A 13,312-nucleotide genomic window follows, 5' to 3' on the forward strand; every position below is an offset into this window, starting at 1 on the left:
GTTGGTTCGCAAAAAAGGCTTTAAGTCTAATCTTGCGACAGAATTCTATTGTTTCCAGTTTAACTTTTGTGAAATATGTCTGTCTAGAAGGGACAAATTTTAGACCTAAATTAAGGACAGATTCTTCATCCCTTGTCAATGTCCGGGTGGATAAGTTGACTATGGTAGAGGGGCCCTCTACGATTTGTAGAAGTTCTTCCGGGTTCGCATTTCCCATGGTGTTTTGAACCTTACTTTTGACTGTTGAACTTTCTCTAAAAAAGGCTGTTGTTTTTTATTATTACTCCCTCTTGCTTCTGAGCCCGATGACTCAGAAGACGAGGTCTCGGAGAAAGTTTTGAACCTGTTCCTAGACCTTCCTTGAAAGTTTGTAAGAGCTCCACGAGATTCTGCTTGGGAATAGTAGTCGTCTTTAAGGAAGGGGTAAGCCCTTTCTAATGTGAAGGAATTGGAATCCCTTTCGTACTGAATTGTCTTACTATTGATGGTATTGTCTTTAAAGGATTGTATCTCCTTGTCTAACTTCTCTAAAAGAACCTTAGAGTCCAGAACCACCTGACTGTCCCTGATGGCTTTAGTGAGCTCCTCAATTTCTTGTAGCTCTTTAGCACATAGTCTCTGCGCTGTCTCTATTGTATGGACCATTAAGTCCCTGCTGCACTTCGTGTTTATGCAGCTGAAACCTTTTTTATAATACGCGTCATCAGTAAAAATCACTGGGACATTCTTAACCTGAAGCCCCCACGGGATGGTCCCACCCCTTAGGTGCTTCAGGAGAAAATGGCCATGAAGTTCTGTACGAATATGTTTTTTTCGGAGTCTAGTCAATTTATCCGTTTCATTTTGCTGTTGAGCTGAAGAACTCAAAGTGACCTCAGCAAAGGGGGATGTGGCCAACAAATTTTGAATGTGGCTCTCAGAGAATGATAGAGTGTCCTTCTCACCCATTCCTTTGGAGGGACAAAAAGTCTCTCCCCGCAGTTAGCTCGAAAAAACTACAACATGGAGAAAATCCTGATGCCCTTAAAACTCTCGCGGGAATGCGCCCGCTCTAAAGTTTGTAAAAAACCGGAGTCTGGTCCTGGGACAAGAGGGCAGCTGGACCTAGTATAAACGTACAAGAAAAGGGGAGTTGCTGGCCCTCACAATGACTACAGAGTGAATTTATTTACAGCCTTAACGCCCCAACGGATTAAGGTAGGGAGTCTTCAGTCTTTCTGTCACAGAGCCAGTCATACTGTGCTGCTCCTGGTAGTCTAGTAAGCATGCCAATTTTTCATACAACAGGTGACTGTTACATTGAAATAACGTGGGACACAGCCCTTTGAGAAATAATTGGACCGCGCCACCAATTCATGAAGGTAACTAGTCTAGCTACTCTCAGCACTTATAGGGGGTCTTTGAATGCATTAGCTTTCAGTCATTGAAACGAACTTCCTTTATATTTCTATTTCACATAGATTATCTACATTGAGAGAGCCCTGAGGAGAATCTGCGATTCTTTACAGATTCGAAACGCGTCGGCAAAACGGCAAACAGGCATCATAAATCACTAGCCCTTGCATTTATTATTCATCATCTTTGATTTTTTTGAACAAAGAGAAATTGAATTCTTGTTGCCATTTTCTTTACCTTGTGGGTACTATAGTGGTTCGAAATTTCGCAAAGAGTAATTATTTGTGGATATATAATCGCTATACTCTTTTGTAAAAGAAGTTTGTGTAAAAATGTTTGTATATATGTTAGTTGTATAATAGTTGTAAATATGTGTAAATGTTAAAGTGTTTTTCTCACCCATGAAAAAATATATATAAAAATTATTGAAAAATTTCAAGAGGTTCGAAATAAAGTTACCCTTACAAACAGATGATTTACCTTTGTTTGTGTTCTCAAAAAGGTTTGAGAAAATAAATCATTGTGAGGGCCAGCAACTCCCCTTTTCTTGTACGTTTATACTAGGTCCAGCTGCCCTCTTGTCCCAGGACCAGACTCCGTTTTTTTACAAACTGAGCAGTTCTTAGCCATGTTATCCAATGGGAGGTGGATAACATGGCTAAGAGCATTAGCTCGGTAATGCATGAATATCGCTGACTTTACAGCGATATTCATGCATTTCGGCCGATTTTTATCGCTTAGGAGATAGACCTTGATAATAGCAAGGCTCCTAAGCGATAAAAATGGCCGCAACACGGCGATAAAATTATTGCCGCTAAGCCAACATAGCGATAATTATCGCTAGTTGTTGGTAATATGCCCTGTTTTAATGTAGTTCTTAGTGAGTGCTCGCCCCAGACTCCTGCGCTCTATAGAAACATCAGCTTGACAACCCATCAAACACTTTCAACCAGTTTCGGAGGGGTTTGCGGCTCGGTGGTTGGCTTCGGCAGCACTGCCGGCTTGTGTAGCTTTCTCTCAGAAGCTTTCCAATGTTTGTAAATTGTGAAGTTTTCCGATCTGCTGAGTACTGCTCCCAGACAACTAGATTTGGTTCTTTTCCATATTCTCCTGTTTATTGCAAACACTGGTATTGCTTGTTTCTCACTTTGGACTAGTTGTGGAAGATTAGGACTTTACTTTTTGTCATGTTATTTCTAGGCACCATGGGTTGCAGTAGTTTACAGTATGATCAGACTTTGTTGCAGGACTTCTTTCGTTTGGGATGAAAGGAGTGGCTTATCTTCCCAAAGCAGGAAGATAGTCTTCCCAGCTCCTAATATTAGCCCAGGGACCCGTGATTCCTCAAAGGTGGCTCCTAGGTTGGTCATGTATGAGCTAAGTAGAGTTGGGTAAAGCCCAACCTACCCCTGCTCCTGGGCGAAGATGCCTGGCTTGGAAGTCTTTATTTTCACACTGCAGTTTGTAGGTGAGTATGCTGTAGTTCAAATACTTTTCTTACTCCACCAAATTTGATTTGTTAGGTTGAGTCAACTGACTTCTTGGAATCTACATTGCGTGCATGTGTTTTTTCTTTTGTTAACCGGTGGGTGTATTTTTATTGGGCACTGTATTGAATGTGTGTGGTTCGTTGTCGTGATTTTTTGAGGACACATATTTGACTTCTGTGCAGCATCTGTTTGTCTCATATCCACAGGGACTCTTCTGCTTAGGGTGGCAGAGAAGGGAAACAACCATTACAACGCAGTCATTACAACGCACTTCCTTTAAAACGCAGGTGCCTCAACGCAACTGCATTTACATCGCATGCCATTACAACACAGGCATTACAACGCATGTCACTACAACGCATGTTATTACAACGCATACCATTAAAACGCATGTGATTACAACGCATTATAAGGTAAGTAATGGATTTCTTTTGTTTTTAGGGTGGGTATGGGTTTGGGGGTACATGAGAATAGTAACTTTTACCCCTACACTATCCAACACTTACCCTACTGTTGCACTCACTGGAGTGGGAATAGTAATTTTAACCCCTGCACTATCCAACACTTACCTTACTTTTGCACTGGAGTGGGAATAGTAATTTCACCCCTACACTATCCAAAACTTACCCCACTGTTACCCTAAAAGTATTTAGCGTTGTAATGGTAAGCGTTGTAATGGTATGCATTGTAATGGAATGCGTTGTAAATGTAGTTTTAAAAAATGCTTTGTGAGGGCATGCGTTGCAATGGATGTTGCGATGAAAAAACTGCATTGTAAAAGCATGCGTTGTAAATGTTTGCGTTGTAAAGTCATATATTCGGGAGAGAACAACCTTCCCTGTTTGCTGCTTACAAATATACCTCTATAGTTACTTGGGGTCCAGGCAGTGGATATGTTAGGGATCAGCCCCCAGACCTAGTCCTGGTAAGTTGTCCAATGCTGAGTGTTAAAGTTTATCATTACTAATGGCAAGCTGGGTCGCTGTTTTTCAGTATCTCATTAATTATTTTGTTTGATGCAGGCCACTGTTTGGTCTTATGTTTTTAGGTCCTGGTGCAGCTTTGTTAATGTTACTGGGTTATCTGGGGCAGAGGGGTTTAAAATCCTCAATTCTGCTTTCCAGTTTGTGTACTTGGTGCACTGTGTTTGTCAGGTCAAGCTTGAGCTGTGCCTTTTTCTTCAGTTTTTAGAAGTTTGAGAATTGTGGCTCTGTACATTTCTTCTTGTGATGCCAAACTATTTTGCCCCTTCTATGTTGTGCTCCGGATGGTGGCGGGCTGGCTTCTCCTTTTCATTGAATTCTGGACATGTACGTTGAATTATTTCAAGCTATTCTGAATAGGACTGGTGGGATCTGGCTGACTGGACCTATGGCAGCCCTGTCCTAGCTCGCGACGCCCATAGGCGAAGCGAGGTGTCCCAGGTGCAGAGCTCAGTGAATCACTCTGTGGAGGAGGAATAGCTGAGATCAGCGCCTGTCACACCTGCTGACATGCCTCAAGGTCTATATCCACAAATGCCACTAGTATTTTATGTTTATTTTATTAAATATTTATGAGATTCTAAATATTGTGGTTGGAGCATAATTGGTTATTTTTTTACATCTAAGTTATATCTGTTGTTCTTGTTCTGAGGTTGATAATTAAGCATCCACAAAGCGGAAGTTTGGATTTTAGCAAGGAGTCCAGGGGAAAAACCTTTGTATTGGTTTGGCTGAACCGTATCCCCGGTGCCTTCATAAAAGAGGTTAGTCTCCGAATTGTTGATCGCTTCTGAGATGTTCCTTCCTTCCGGCAATGCTTCCTCTACCAGCAAGGCGTTGCCAATTTCCGAATTCTCAAACTATTCAGATTGTTTGCAAGCCATTATTTGCTCTGCAGGTAGAGATCTGAACTACTGTGCCGTACACGCTTATTTTTTTGTTAAAAACATTTTTATTGGTTTTTACTTATCCTGTTCATTCAACAAAGAAAAAACAAGCAATCAAACATATTGTGAACATGGCCAACTTTGAGTACAGCATAGATTTGTACACGGGTATGTCCACAGCATCATACAGATAGCAATGGGAGCGCCTTTAAGATATTACGTATTTTATTTATTTATTTGTTTAAAGAGTTTTATATAGCGCTGGCTAGACCCGAAGGTATCAGAGCGCTTTACATGAGGTTCCACATAGTTTCAAATTTACATCAGTTACATATTACCAATAATACCAGTAAAAACATTTAAGGGGCATAGAAGAAAAGGAAAATGGAGTGAGAAGGGTAAGGGGGTATGGAGAAAGGGGTAGGATATAGATACAACGGAGAGATGAAGGGAAAGTCTGCTCAAGGTCCGGCTGGGTAGGTGATGGCTGAGGGGGAATCCGCAGCCCATCTCCTCTTCAACTATCAGGTAGCTCCAACGAGCATTGGCCAGATAGCTAGGTCTCAGCAGAAAAACGTTAAAGGGATAGAAGGCAAGAAGAAGGGAGCGTATAGGGGGAAGGGGGTAGGGTGAAGGGGTTGGAGGGGGATACGACAGAGAGAAGAAGGAACATCTGCCCAATGTCCGGCTGGGTAGGTGACGGCCGAGCGGGGATCCACAGCCCGTCTCCTCTTCAGCTAACATGAAGCTCCACCGGGCATCGGTCAAATGGCAGGGTCTCCACGGTCGAGGGATAGTTCGAAAAGTACATGTCCTAGAGGGAGAGCAGGATCAAGGTCAGGTGAAGGATGTGGTTAAGATCAGGTCGATGACTAGTTCTGCTGTCCAGGAGTGGTGGAGCATCGTGGAGAGACCAACTGAGGGCCAGTGACCAGTGTTAAATGGATGTGTAAATATGAGGCGGTACATATACAAATGCAAACACCACTTTGGATCGGGCATCTGGTCTTGCATCAGGAAGGTAGAGCAAGTCGCTTGATGGTCCTTTCATTCATTAAGACCTCTGGTAACTTTCCATCAATTCTAGTGAGTTTCATTCTAATTTCCTCTGCCAGGGACCACTCTTTAATCCAACTGGACAGTGAGGGTCCTCTGGCTCTCCACCATGTGGTCACTGTCCGTATTTTGCCCAGAAGCAAGACAGACTACATGGATCTGTTTTTGATTTTGTGTTTCGAACTGATGGAATCCGTGCCTAGTAAGCAAAAAACAAGGAAAAATAAAGATATTATTCCTCCTTATTATGCCTCCCCTGGGGAGGGGTAGCATTTTGACGCAATCCCAGGTCTACCACTGGGAATGCACCAAAAACCATGGGTGGATGCGTGTGAACACCCAGGCTCCACCAATGGAACGCCTCCCGGGGGCAGAGTATTGCGCGGCGTTGAGCTGCTCTACGTTATTCCAGATTTATCAACCTGTACCAGGGCCCGCAAGGTGGCCTTACGTGGCTTGAGAAATCCGACTTTAGTGTTGCGTCACACTCTGCCCCTTGTGTGGTGCAAGGGCGATGCAACACTATGATAAACATGGGACAGAATGACTAAAACCCTTTGATGCACCAGCCCCAAGCAAAGCTATGTGGTCTTTTCCTCCCCGCACTCGGGGCAGGCCTTGGACTTTGTGAAGTTGATTTTGTGCAGCATCCCTGGGGCTACATAGGTCCTGTGTATGAAGTTAAAATGGAGCAAACCAAATCTTGCATCACTGGGGGCTTCTCATACATTCCACTGAGAATCCCTTCAGCAAATTTGTATTTAGTTTTGTAAATCATCCTTTGATATTTGCAATATGGTGCTGGCCAAGAGGACCCGACCACCAGGTACTTCCAATCAAAAGTAATGCCCGCAAGTAAATCTGATTAATTATAGCTTAAATCTCAGGTGTGTTTTATTGGGTGTGTTTAATAAAGAAAACATAAATCATAATAAATCTGTGAGAAAACAAGTTATATTCATGTAACGGTTGTCTTTTTTATGTTTGTATCAATTACAAATATTTTATCTGGGCGAGTTTTCAATAATAACTCTATTGTGTGTAGTATGTCCCTCTTGTAACCCTGAATCAAGATGGTCATGCTCTTTTCACATGTAATACTTAGAAAACATTCACAATCTTGTTTAGAGGTCACGTTTCTCATCTAAAATTTACATTTCTTAGGACTATGCATCTTAACCTCATAAGTGCTGCGCACGACCAACGGCACCACTACCTCCGTAGTGCTGCCGTCGGCCGTTGAACGTTCCAACTGCACCTGCGCAATGGAACGTCCAGCACTGGAGCTGGACGTTCCATCGCAGCTAAGGTGTTAAAAGTTAACTCCTATGTTTTCATGCCTCCTGAGCTCCATGCTGATGTTTCCAACCATGCCCTTCTAAGTCTCATACTGGGTTTTGCAGGTGAGGAAGCATTAGTCTCCATCGTTGGTCCCACCCTGAGTCAGCTGATCCTGTGAGATGGAAGGTCCTTCTACCACAAGAGCTACAAGGAAGAACTGCGTTGTGTCCCCCAGACCAGCACCCGTTGTCTTCATGTTCTCCACTAGGCGGGTTCTTGAGCCTCTGCAGCGGTGAGGGACGGAGGGGTGGAGCTTACTCCAGGAAGGATGCACCAGAGGCGGGATTAAATCCAGAAAGTAAAGCTACGACTCCCAGAGGTCGTATAGACGGGTGCCAACGAGGCCACCAGCAGCCTTCAGAGAGGTAAAACACCTGTTTGTTGTATAACTTAGCAAAGCTACGTGTATATTTTGCTAATGAAATAAGTGCACCTTTAAAAAACATTATTACACACATTTTGAATACATTCTTCAAACTTTTCCATAAAATTCCTCACTTTATTAACGAAATCTGCACTATTTATAAAAGATTCTGCAATTTATTGAATTTCACCCACTTCGTTGAGATACACATGCACTTCAGAGGATACAATCCTACAGAAGTTCTTAAATAATTCTGCGCACTGTTTTGAAGAACACCTATGGAAACATTCAAGACACGCCATCGTAAGCCATCACGCCCTATAATAAATGCACACCTTATTGATAGAAACACATTTGTAATACATTTTGCACACGTTATTAAATATGTCTACAAATGACACAAACACCTGTATAAAATTCCACACTTTCTATAAACCAAACCTGAAAATCTCATTATTAAGGACTGGACACTTTGATGGTCTATCAGGTTTTTCTTTTGATACCCAGAGGAAAGGTTGACCCTGCCTTTATATAAGCACCTTTGTGTCAAGTGTCTGCTGGAGAGGGCCACAGTTATTAGAAAACACCACTAAAGATCAAATAAATGTTTTTGGCAGTCCTAGCAGTTCTTTTATGAAAGGTGATCAACTAATGCAGGTTTTAAAAAGCAAAGTACCAAACCCACCCATAATTAGGGTTTAAAAAGAACCCAACTTAGATCTTCCAGACCTAGAAATCCAGCAAAACATCAGGGTCAAAAATTAAAGTAAATGTGAGATTAATGCAACCAAGAATATGGCATTGAATGCATTGCAAAACACCCATCTCTCCTCAGTACCTGCTCACATACGGCCTAAAAAGGAAATTACATCACAGGAAATAGATGAATTCCATCTTGGATTTTGTATTATATTTCCACACACGTACTTTAAGTAACTGGGACAATATAATGAAGAACAAGGCATACTTTTTAAGAACCTCTGCACAATTTAATAAATAATTCTGTACACATAGTTGCACGCTTAATTAATTAGCAAAACTACCTGCCCTCTTTTCATAAATATAGCACAAAATTAATTAAATGATTTTCTAAACATATGATAAACTTATGTTTCCACTTTATATAATTTTGAACACTTTATTAAATAATTCACGATCCTATTTAAAATATCTTCGGAAACCACAAAATAGTGCTGCTCACTTTATTAGAACACTTTGAACTTTGAGTAAAACATTCTGGACTCTTCTATGAAGGTGTTTGGCACAGTGTATTAATTTATTCAGCACACTTTGTAAAACAATTCTGTCCATTTTGGTTAAGGATTCTACACGCTTTATTAAATATTCCAGACTATTTATGAAAAAATCCTACTTAATTTATGAAAAATTCTTCTCCCTCTATCGACCAAAGTTTGTGCACTTAATTAAAAGATTTTGCCAAATTTATTGAAGGAGCCTGAAAAGAATGAAGGGATTTTGTACAATCTTCTGCATAGATACACAAATGAACACTTCTAAAGAAATATGTGCACTTTAGTAAATAAGGGCCAGATGTATGAAGCTCCAATGGGTTCGCAAACGCCGAAACTCATTTGAGCAAAATGGTATGTATGTAGCAAATTTCAGTGCAAAATAAGGAATCGCAAATTTGCGATTCCTTATTTTGCGATTGCATTTAAGGAATCTCAAAATTTGCGATTCCTTAAATGCAATGTATGATGCAAAAAAAATTGCCAATTGTCCTTAAGGAATCGCAAATTACCGCCAACTTCAAGTTAGTGGTAATTTGCGAATTTCTTGAAAAATGCCCATTTTTGCATTTTTCAAAGTGCCTTGTGATGCACATACATGCCCTTAGGGCATGTATGTGCACCACATGTAGACGCATGTTTATTTCAGGGGTGCAACAGGGTGTCCTTTGGACACCCCTGCACCCTTGAAATTATTCTCAATTTGCGATTAGCAAATTGTGAATCGCAAATTCTGAATAATTTCACATTCATTCCAATGGGCCTCCTGGCCCATAGAAATGAATGGGACATTATTCCTTAATTACGATTAGCAATTTTCTAATCACAATTAAGGAATTTTAAGAAATCGCTAAAAAATAGCGAATTTCTACATACATACCATTTTGCAATTCTCAAATAGCGATTCCTTAAAAATCGCTTTTTGAGAATCGCAAAAGTGTATCTTGATACATCTGGCCCTACGAGTCTACTAGGCTTAGCACAGACTTGAGACGAAATCTGCAAACAAGTAGCATAAGTTTCAAAACCATTATCAATAAATTCTGCATTTCTTTTTAAACAGCACTACACAATGCACTTAATGAATTCTGTAGATGTTGTTAAAGAATACAATTCATTTATTGACATGATTGCATTTTACAAAATTTACAATTCTACACTGTGTAATAAAGAATGATGATAACATTATCATAGCATTTAGCACACTTTATTAATAACATTTATCCAAAGAATTATGGACACTATTTTAAAGAATTTGGCAGTGTTTATGAGGGTTCCAGATGTCATTAGATACCTCAGCCCAGTCAAGAGGTGTCCTGGCAGTACAAGGAGAGAATAGACACAGTCCTGATGTGAGCTGTGTTCCAGCTCTCCTTCTGTCCACACACCTTCCGTCCACACACCTTCCATCTAGAGGTAAACTAGAGTCGATAAGTGTATCCTATCGCATGTTTGGTGCCCTGGCCAGAGCAAAAGGGAACGCCCACAGCAAATGTGTGTGTCCAGGGTGTGTAATGACAACCAAACAAAAATACACCCAGAAATGTTTGTCATTTTTGTGGAAGATTTATAAATAAATTAATAACAGAAATTGGTTTGGGTGAACAAAAACGACTTTTTTGTACCGCAGACAGTCATTCAAAAGGAAGTCTCTTTTCAGAAGTGGTGATTGGAGGACAGCAGTTCCTTAAAAAGGACCCGTGGGGTGCATCAGCGGACGGGGGATTCATGTGGAGACATGCCTGGGTGGAGTCAGTGACCTGGGAGCAGCAGGCTGCATCTCAGTGGGATGTTGGAGGCGTTGTCTTGGCTGACTCTTCATTATCTGGGGTTCTTAAATGATTTCAACAACCTCAGTTCTTTTAGCCTCTGGATACCCTCATGGGTGACAAGAAGTGCTCTACAAATCTACTGATTGATTGATTGATTGAAGGATTTGTAGGGTCAGAGGCTTTTCACAGTTTTCCCAGCAGCACACCACTGATGTGGAGTCCCGCACACTGGACTTCGAGCACCTCAAGGGTCCTCTTCTCCCCTAGGAAGTGGCCGCTCTGGCTCCTTCTAGCACCGGGGGTCCTTGAACCAGCTACCTCTTTCTCCAGCAGACAGACAAACCTGTTCCTTAACCCCTTCTATGCTGGTGACGGAACCACTCCGTCACCAGCCACGGGTGGGCTGTGCTAATGACGGAGTGGTTCCGTCTCGGCCCGGCCGCCGTGCCTGCGCGGCGTTGATTTCGCGCCTGCGTGGCGCGTTCTATTAGGCGGGTAAACTCATGAATACAGGTCTCCAAGATCAATGTGAGACCCCGCAGGGTATTCATGAGTTTACTTCCTTGTTTCAAATGGTGTGGCAGTGTATGTAGCTAGAGTGAGAATGTTTGGATTGTTGAGTATGTGTGCGGATGTGGGTATTTTCTCTTTCTTCCAGGGGGGTAATGAATCATGTATCAATTTGTAGTAACTCTATTTTGTATATAGTTATGGTTTATATGCACCTTATTATGCTTTTCTCTGTTTACACTATTTGTATATAAAAAAAATTCTCTCTTTATAAAAATTGATTTCTCGCATTTTATGAGGAACTGACAAAGGAATATTAATTGATGCAAGCTAATGGAATTTATATTTATAAAAATGAAATAAATTATTTTTTGAAAGAAATGTAGGTTATTGATGAGCTTCTGTCACCAACATTTGATTAATTATTTGAAATACTGTTGCATTAGAATCATGTGGTAGATAAGGGAAATTTGTTCTCTCTGTCATATTGTCTTATTCCCCTCCTTCCCTGACTTGATCAAGTCTAGAGGGGGTCCCATCAATTCTGCTATAAAGCCAGGAGAGTACCTTCAACACTCATTGGAGAGGCCATTCCAGAGCAGGAACCTGACAGACATCATGCAGGCAAATCCTTTTTTCTTTGGCTTTGAAGGGTACAGAGCTTAAGCAATACATACTAAAATTCGGCCTGGGTGAAATATATTTACGCCAGAGTAATCAGAGTAATTTCGTGTTACTCCTTTGATGCGAAATTACTGAAAAATTACACAATTACACCTGTTCACATAATTATTCTGCTCACTTTATGAAAAACTTTTCTCCCTTTATCAACCAAATTTTGTACACTTCATCTAAATATTTTGCCAAATTTATTGACGAATCCTGAAAAAATGAATAGACTTTGTACATCTTCTACATAGATACACAAATACACACTTCTAAAGAAATCAGTGCACTTTAGTAAATACGTGTATACAGGGTTTGCCAGTCTTTTGACGAAATTACTGAAAAAGTGCACAATTCCACCTGTTCACATAATTATGAGTAAACTGGCACAAATATCCTGTTGCAGGAGCACAGGAACAACAAACTTAGCGAGGGAGAGCAGCTGCTGCTGTTCGTGTCCTGATACATTTAGCTCTATTTTCTTAGTGCAAAATGCATCGCGCTGTCAATTTGGAAAAGAAAATAGCGCTAAATGCTGGGTACGCCCCATGCACAAGTCTGTGTAATCTCAGATAGTTTTGCTGTAATTTCGCAAAAAAAATGTAACAGCAAATTCCGTGAGTTACACCCACCCCTAATTAAAATACCCCCTGGCATTCCACGGGATAGTGACCCTGGGCAGAGAGCCTCACAAATCACAGTGCTTGTCCAACCGTCCCCTCTTCAAGTTGACGGCAATCCTGCCATAGTGATGGCATGGGAGCCACGCCTTCCCCTATGGTCTGGTAAAAATTCTTTTTTAACACGGAGGTAAATGCACAAACAGTCGGTTAGGAGTTTGGGTTTTGAAAACAGTGTTTGCACTAGGGGCACATGAGAGTACTTTTCTAAGATAGCGTTTGTACTAGTGGCACATGTCATTACTTTTGTAAGACAGACGGGTGACGTAATGAATGGGAGGGTTTCGGTTTAATTATGTGATTTAGTTGTTCCGGTCGGGAGGGTGGCATATGTTAGAATTCTACTTTTTGTTACGTGGGATGTGGAACGATTATGGCTGATATGTACTTTTTAAATCCCAGATACCCCTGACGAAGGCTAAGGAGCCGAAATGCATTGGGTGTGATGTTTGGATTTCGTGAGAGCAAGCAAAATTTGTAAACTGCTACATGATAGGCCTGGATGGGCAATTATGAAGTAATAAACAAGCACAAAAATATTGAATTTTGTAACCTTTGACGTGACACAAAGATTTGGATCAAACAAAGGAATAAAATATGGATGAAATTGGATAAACTATGGCTGAGGTGAATTAATTTGTATACCTATGTACATGCGGCTGTGCAACTCGTTTGACCCGCAAACCGCGAGTCATATTCTTTGGACTGGTAAAAGGGGGCTCATTTCCAAGACATTCATTGCTTCCCCCTGGAGTGAAGCTTTGAGGCTTCCAAGGGCAATGGATTAAAGGCCCATTCATAATGCCTTTTTGTGGGCTCACTGCCTAAAACCCACTCATGCCACCCCTAGAGCCCGGCATGTAATACCAGGAACTGAAGAAAAACCCTTCTGGCAGACAGGGAGCTAATCCTGCGTCT

General features: G+C 41.2%; 1 protein-coding gene across 1 annotated transcript in view; it reads left to right on the forward strand.

Moving 5' to 3' along the window:
- The window catches only part of LOC144799709 (monocarboxylate transporter 13-like), a 119,420-nt gene that overhangs the window by 58,221 nt on the left and 47,887 nt on the right, over nucleotides 1-13,312 (forward strand). The window contains exon 2 of the mRNA XM_078671214.1: nucleotides 7,215-7,517. The gene's annotated coding sequence lies outside the window, so the exon portion shown is untranslated. The remainder of the gene's footprint in view (nucleotides 1-7,214; nucleotides 7,518-13,312) is intronic.

This window comes from Lissotriton helveticus, chromosome 12 (assembly GCF_964261635.1).
Source record: "Lissotriton helveticus chromosome 12, aLisHel1.1, whole genome shotgun sequence".
Taxonomy (NCBI): domain Eukaryota; kingdom Metazoa; phylum Chordata; class Amphibia; order Caudata; family Salamandridae; genus Lissotriton; species Lissotriton helveticus.